This window comes from Trachemys scripta, chromosome 8 (assembly GCF_013100865.1).
Source record: "Trachemys scripta elegans isolate TJP31775 chromosome 8, CAS_Tse_1.0, whole genome shotgun sequence".
NCBI lineage: Eukaryota > Metazoa > Chordata > Testudines > Emydidae > Trachemys > Trachemys scripta.
In genome coordinates, this window is record NC_048305.1 from 87,906,762 (window position 1) to 87,914,569 (window position 7,808).

General features: G+C 47.6%; 1 long non-coding RNA gene across 1 annotated transcript in view; it reads right to left on the reverse strand.

Moving 5' to 3' along the window:
* Positions 1–5,508, reverse strand: part of LOC117882220 — a 30,765-nt gene extending 25,257 nt beyond the window's left edge. The window contains exons 1-3 of the long non-coding RNA XR_004646960.1: positions 5,379–5,508; positions 5,110–5,187; positions 3,392–3,499 (exon numbers count right to left, since the gene is read on the reverse strand). This is a non-coding gene — a long non-coding RNA (uncharacterized LOC117882220). The remainder of the gene's footprint in view (positions 1–3,391; positions 3,500–5,109; positions 5,188–5,378) is intronic.
* Between the last annotated feature and the right edge of the window lie 2,300 nt (positions 5,509–7,808).

Here is a 7,808-nt window from a genome sequence, read left to right on the forward strand (position 1 = left end):
ATTCTTTTGCGGAGAGACTGTCCGGTTTGGCCAATGTACATGGCAGAGAGGCATTGCTGGCACATGATGGCATATATCACATTGGTAGATGTGCAGGTGAACGAGCCCCGATGGTATGGCTGATGTGATTAGGTCCTATGATGATGTCACTTGAATAGATATGTGGACAGAGTTGGCATCGGGGTTTGTTACAAGGATAGGTTCCTGGGTTAGTGGTTTTGTTCAGTGATGTGTGGTTGCTGGTGAGTATTTGCTTTAGGTTGGGGGGTTGTCTGTAAGCGAGGACAGGTCTGTCTCCCAAGATCTGTGAGAGTAAAGGATCATCTTTCAGGATAGGTTGTAGATCTCTGATGATGCGCTGGAGAGGTTTTAGTTGGGGGCTGAAGGTGACAGCTAGTGGTGTTCTGTTATTTTCTTTGTTGGGCCTGTCTTGTAGGAGGTGACTTCTGGGTACTCGTCTGGCTCTGTCAATCTGTTTTTTCACTTCAGCAGGTGGGTATTGTAGTTTTAAGAATGTTTGATAGAGATCTTGTAGGTGCTTGTCTCTATCCGAGGGATTGGAGCAAATGCGGTTATATCTTAGAGCTTGGCTGTAGACAATGGATCGTGTGGTGTGTCCTGGATGGAAGCTGGAGGCATGTAGGTAAGTGTAGCGGTCAGTAGGTTTCCGGTATAGGGTGGTATTGATGTGACCATCGCTTATTAGCACAGTAGTGTCCAGGAAATGGACCGCTTGTGTGGATTGATCTAGGCTGAGGTTGATGGTGGGATGGAAATTATTGAAATCATGGTGAAATTCCTCAAGGGCTTCTTTTCCATGGGTCCAGATGATGAAGATGTCATCAATGTAGCGCAAGTAGAGTAGGGGCGTTAGGGGACGAGAGCTAAGGAAGCCTTGTTCTAAGTCAGCCATAAAAATGTTGGCATATTGTGGGGCCATGCGGGTACCCATAGCAGTGCCGCTGACTTGAAGGTATATATTGTATATATTGTCCCCAAATGTGAAATAGTTGTGGGTGAGGACAAAATCACAAAGTTCAGCCACCAGGTTAGCTGTGACATTATCAGGGATACTGTTCCTGATAGCTTGTAGTCCATCTTTGTGTGGAATATTGGTGTAGAGGGCTTCTACGTCCATAGTGGCCAGGATGGTGTTTTCTGGAAGATCACCGATGGATTGTAGTTTCCTCAGGAAGTCAGTGGTGTCTCGAAGATAGCTGGGAGTGCTGGTAGCGTAGGGTCTGAGGAGAGAGTCTACATAACCAGACAAGCCTGATGTTAGGGTGCCAATGCCTGAGATGATGGGGCATCCAGGATATCCAGGTTTATGGATCTTGGGTAGCAAATAGAATACCCCTGGTCGGGGTTCTAGTTTGTGACCAGTTACTTCTTAATTGGTGTAAACATTCCAATACACCTCCGAGAGGGTCATCCTGTCCTTTGTTCCGATTTAATCAATTGTCCTTAGGGGTGCCAGCCTTCACCTCGGGGTTGTCAATCTGCCCTTCATTATGGATGCATGTTGATGATTCTTTGATGTCTTTTAAGTCTCTTCACTCCTTCTTCCTTGACTTTAGCTATAACAATGGCCTTCACACCTTATCTTTTCCTGATGCATACTGTGATAGACCCAGACCAGTTGGGAACAGCAGAGTAGCAGAAAGGAGATATAGTGGCCACTGGATAAGTAGTTTTCTGTTCCCTGAGTGACTAGAGCAGGGGCTGCTCCAGGCTAATAGACCACCTGACTCCAATTAACCTGCTAAGAGTCAGGTGCGGCAGTTAAGCACCTGACTCTAATTAAGGCCCCTCTGATGCTATAAAAGGGCTCACTCCGGCCAAGCCAGGGGGAGACAAGGGAGAGGAAGTGTGTATGAGGAACTGGGAACAAGAGGTGTGCAAGAAGCTGAGAGTGAGTAGGTGTACTGCTGGAGGACTGAGAAATACAAGCGTTATCAGACATCAGGAGGAAGGTCCGGTGATGAGAATAAAGAAGGTGTTGGGAGGAGGCCATGGGGAAGTAGCCCAGGGAGTTGTAGGTGTTGTGCAACTGTACCAGGAGGCACTCTAAACAGCTGCAGTCCACAGGGCCCTGGGCTGGAACCCAGAGTAGAGGGCGAGCCCGGGTTCCCCCCATACCTCCCAACTCCTGATCAAACACAGGAGGAATTGACCTGGACTATAGCTTCTACCAGAGGGGAAGGTCTCTGTTTCCTGACCCACAGGGTGAATCTGTGAAGCGAGCAAATCCTCCAATAAGGGCAGGACCCACCAAGGTAGAGGAGGAACTTTGTCAGAATACATTCCTCATTCACACAAACAAATTGAGAATACAAACAGTAGTATTTTATATCGAGCAAAGAGGCATTGCAAATTAAACCTTACTAAGTTTTACAATCAATAACCAAGACAATTTACATTGAGACCCAGGCCTTCAATGTTCCTCTAATCTACTTAACATAGACACAATAGAGAATCCTGTCTCTTACTTACTAAACCTTAAAACAAAGAAATTTATATTTAACTAGAGTGCCTAATTTGTAATACATATAGGAAACCATAGTAGACATTATAACTTATCCTAAAACAAAAGGGTGACCATAAGGATTGTTCTGGTCTGTCATTCCTTTCCCCTATTCAAAAAGGGTGGCTGACAGGATGAAATCAAATTATACATTAATTCTCATAGTACACTATAAAATCCAGCTCCTACTTTATTACCATTAAAGTTTAGTAAACAGGCAGCTATTAATATAGATTGTACAGTGACATAACTGTCACATGATATCAAGTATTTCTACAAATGATAGATGGAAGCATAGCATAGAATTTCAATGACATTCACAAATAGATCAAAAAGACAATTCCTCATATTTTGAATGCTAAACAGTTTGCCTCAGGATGGGGAAAAAAGAAGTTTAAATTGCAAGGAGTTTCTGGGCAGAAAAATCACTGAGTTTTTAGTCTCACTCACATGTATTGCTTGCATAGTGCCTTAATGTCATCATACACAGTTTCCAGGACAGTTATCACCATCTGATTACCAAAACAGGTACACGGTTTACACCCATGTAATGAACATTTCTTGCCTAAATTCCATAAAAGTAAATTTCTTCCATTTCGCCAGATGGAAAGTTAGAGTATATATTATATAATCTATGCCTTTATACCCTACCCATCAGAGTGTCTGAGAACCTTATAGATTAGAAAAATATATAAGGATGTATTTGATATTGTTCTTCCCCCCCTTCCCCTCCCCCCCAGAGGTTGGTACTTTGGATTCTTTTAAACACCAGTATTATTATTTTAGTTATCTGCAGCGGAAACAAAATGTAAGATCACAGAGATGAGATTGACATTTGGACAAGAAGACTGAAAAGTTTGTGCTCACTTTCAGATCCTGTGTGAGTTCCATAGCTGTGTCGATGCTGCTGAAAAATTTCCGTCTCAAGAATATAGAGGCACTCATGCTAGCAGCGAACAGTTCCATTGTTCCTGACTAGAAAGTAGCAAAGATTGAATACTTCATTCATATAATGCAGAAAGACATTGGGGACAGCACTGTTCTACACTGTGCTTAACGAAACATGAAGGAACATTTGTTGTATTTTATAATCATTTGTCATAACTAGAAAAAGAGATCAATTCTGATAGTGTCTCACTGAATTTCATTTCCCACAAGAACTTAAATACAGTTAGTGAATGCTAAAGAAATGTGTGTTCATTTGTCCTGCTATAGAAACTTAACAACCATGGAAAATCTCAGACTGTACACGAACCATTTCCTCCTTAATTTCCAGACAGATTTCTTTTCGATACATACACAGAGTGTAGGACATTTCCGATTGATAAGATGCAAGCAGTAACACTTTTCCAGATCCTTTCCTTCCCCAGTCCCAGCAATACCAACAAAAGTAAGCAAGCAGAAAGCACCTTATTCATATACAACAATACTATCTACTCAAACTGATCAGCACACATTATGTATACAGGTAATGTTGGATTTGAAGGAGATCTTGGTGATCAGTTAATGGAAAATGAAATATCCAAGGTTGATGGAGGGAACCTGTTGCCTCAGGGCCGATGCAACCATTTAGGCAAACTAGGCGGCCGCCTAGGGCGTCTAGTGGTTGGGGGCGCCTAAAAGCCCGCTCAGGTGAGGAGGTGGAGTGGAGGTGAGCTGGGGCGGGGGTGGTGCGTGGGGAGGGCCGCCTGCAGTAACGGGGGGGACGCACAGGGGAACCGCTCCCCGCCCCAGATCACCTCCACTCTGCCTCCTCCGCTGAGCACACAGCCCCCGCTCTAAGTCTCCTCCAATCGGCACCGCAAGCCTGGGAGAGGAGGAGAATTAGAGCGGCGCTGGCATGCTCAGCGGAGGAGGCGGAGCCGAGGTGAGCTGGGGTGGGCTCCCCGGGCAGGGTTAGCTGCTGCGGCGGGGGTCTCCCCAGGCAGGGTTAGCTGCCGCAGGACGGGGGCTCCCCGGGCGGGGTTAGCTGCCACCAGGGGGGGCTCCCCGGGTGGGGTTAGCTGCTGCATGGGCGGGGGGAGGGGAAGTCTCCCCAGGCAGGTTTAGCTGCCGTGGAGGCGGGCTCCCCGGGCCGGGTTAGTGCCGTGGAGGCGGGCTCCCCGGGCCGGGTTAGCTTCTGCGGGGGGATCGGGGGAGTCTCCCCGGGCGGGGTTAGCTGCAGAGGGGGGGTAGCTGCTGCGGGGGGGTGGCAGGCTCCCCAGGTGGGGGGCTGGGTTAGCTGCCACGGGGGGGCTTTAGCTGGGGGGACGACACAAGGTGGAAGTTTCGCCTAGGGCGCGAAACTTCCTTGCACCGTCCCTGTGTTGCCTAACAAAAACCAACAATGACAAATAAGAGAAGACCTCTGTCTTGCTACTAGTGCTAACACTGAATAAGTACCTTGACTGCACACCCTCTAAGCTCTCTTCTGAACTGATATAGCAGTAGCTTAGCATCCAATGCCGTTAGTGACAACAGAAACAGAGATGGGCCTGAACAGCAGAATATGTATCAGAGTTGGACCAGAACCCCAGCTTTCCCTAAGGTTTAGTGTTTTTGGCTTCTCTGTAAGAGTTCAGTGTAGTACATTACAAGGCACTCACTGTGGAGTGTGGGTCCAGAGCTGGACTCCTTGGGAGGAGAGCGTAGTTTCACATCCAGTGTTACAGTTGGACCCATCTCTAAAGAAGAACAGAACAAATACTATGAAAACAAAACATGTCAAACTTCCTTCCCTGCACTTCATTTCAATGGGCCGGGTCTTCAGCTGGTATCAATTGGCAGGAACTCAATGCAGCTGTGACAATTTACCAAAAATGCGACTCTGCCACAATTGAATGTCAATTTTTTTTCTGATGTTTGTGAAGCCTACATTTTAAGCTGTTAGAGCTGGGCAGGACATTCCATTCCCACCAGGCCTTGTACAGTTATTTACAAGCAAGCTTCAGGGGCCTGATTTGGAGCTGGGTCTCTCCCCCGGCCCTGCCTGGAGCGGGTCCCGGCCTCCGCCTGCCCCCCCCCCCCCCCCCCCCCTCCGTCCCCGCCCCCGTCCCTGCCCGAAAGAAAGCAGCACGCGCCTTTCCCGTGCCTGCTTGTGCTGCCGGAGTAGCACATTCCTACGCCGGAGCCCTGCTCCCGGCAGCAACTGCTGTCTGCTGCCCCGGGGTCCTAGTGCCCCCCACCCACTAATGGCAAGGCAGGCTGCCCTTACCCTGCTCTTCTACCCTAGCCCTGAGCCTCTCCAATGCCCCAAACCCCTCATCCCCCCACACCCTAATCCTCTGCCCCAGCCCTGAGCCCCCTCCTGCATCATGAACCCCGCAGCCCCAACCCTCATCCCCCACACCCTAATTCTCTGCTCCATCCCTGAGCCCCCTCCTGCATCATGAACCCCTCACCCCTGCACCCCCTCCTATCCCCAAACTCCCTCCCAAACCCCCTCCCCCCTCCCACACACCCCCTCCTGCCCTCAAACTCCCTCCCAAAGCCTGCACCCCCTCCCTTTGCACCACCTCCCACCCTCCAAACTTCATCCCAGAGCCTGCACCCCTCACCCCCTCCTGCACACCCACCCCCTGCCCCAGTCCGGAGCCTGCACCCAGCACCCAAACTCCATCCCAGAGCCTGCACCCTGCACCCCAATCCCCAGCCCAGGACCTGCACCCCAGACCACCTCCAAACCCCCCTCCCAGAGCCTTAGGCAGATGTGGGGGCACAGTTGGGGAGGATGGGTTCTGGGCACCACCAAAATTTCTACAAAACTGCCACCCATAAGGGTCGGGGCAGTCAGGGGACAGGTAGGGTTCTAGGGGGGCAGTTAGGGTGGGGGGTTCTCAGGAGGGGGCAGTCAGGGGAAGGAGGGTTGGAGGTTCTGAGGGGGGCAGTCAGGGGGTGGGAAGTGGGAGGGAGTGGATGGGGTGGGGCTAGAGTGCCCCCCCCCCCAGTGTCCTCTTTTTTGATTGTGGAAATATGGTAACCCTATGTAACAAGGTGCAAGGCAGTGATGAATCAGGTCTGCCATCTGTAAATCATTTTTATGCAGCTCAAAGGATTTATGCAGTTCATAGATTTATGTCTATGTGATGACTGACATTTCTGACATTGAATTTGTAACATCTTGAAAGTGATCAAGACTTTGAAGTCTTCAATGGGAATGTTGGCATTGCTGGAGAACCAGCTGATCTTTATTGAGAAAATAAATGTCTAGATATATTATGGCCACCACCTGTCCTTTTTCTTTCCCAGATTCATTTTTTCTGGCTTTTTTGGGGGGGCTAAGTTTAACTGGAGTCCGTGGATTAATAAAATCTTTGGTGTTGCCTCCTCTTTATTCCTTCAAACAAAATCCCCCACACACACACACAAAAGTATCAGCCAAAGAGAGACTTTTTGTGTCAAGTGTGACAACTAGATTTCATGCAGTCAATAATTGAGGGGTTACCTACGAAGTCCTTGTAGCTTCTCCAATTTACACAAGCTGAGCAATGGCCCAGAAAATTCTCAGTTCCTTGTTTCCCTTGTGGGAAGTGAGATATTTCCCAAACTAAAATAGTGGCTTTAAGAAAGACATCTCTACTGACATCTATGCAATAAATATGCCAGCTAAGGACAGTGACTTAGTAAGAACTGGGGTATCAATGGGAAATTAATTTAATTTCACCATTCATAACAATTCCCAAGGACAGAAGAGAGCTTTCTCACAGCTTTTTCTCTCAAGCTAAATGTGTGATGTAGTTCTCCCTCCCCCCAGTGAATTTGTATATAGGGAACAGGCTCTCCACATTTTACTCTAGCGATGGAATCTTGACCTTTAAATAATATATCTTGGAAGTGGGAGAGAGAACCCTGTTCAACCAATTTCTTCAGTCATGGCACATAATAGGCTAATGTTCAGAGCTGGTGATAAATTCAAAAGTCTTCTTTCTGTTGAAAAAAAACAGGCTTTATGAACATCTCTTCCCTATGGATTTTGTGGCCATATATCTGAGGGTCTATCAAATCCCTTAGCTCATTAAGGGGCAGATTCTACACCCTTGACTCATGTTGACTAATGTCTTACACCTTGAGTAGTTCTATTGACTTCAATGTTGACTACCCTTTTATACCACTTACCAAATTGCTTTAGCAGACAAACTTCACTGGAATTACTTGAAGGGTACTACCCAACATGAGTAGAGGACGCTCAAATCTAGCCCTTCCTATGGACTTGATATTAAAAGTGTCTTTATTTCAGTAGAGGCCTCTAGGTGCTACTACAATAATAATGGATATGTCTGCCTACCGTACAGTCTGATTTTGGAGA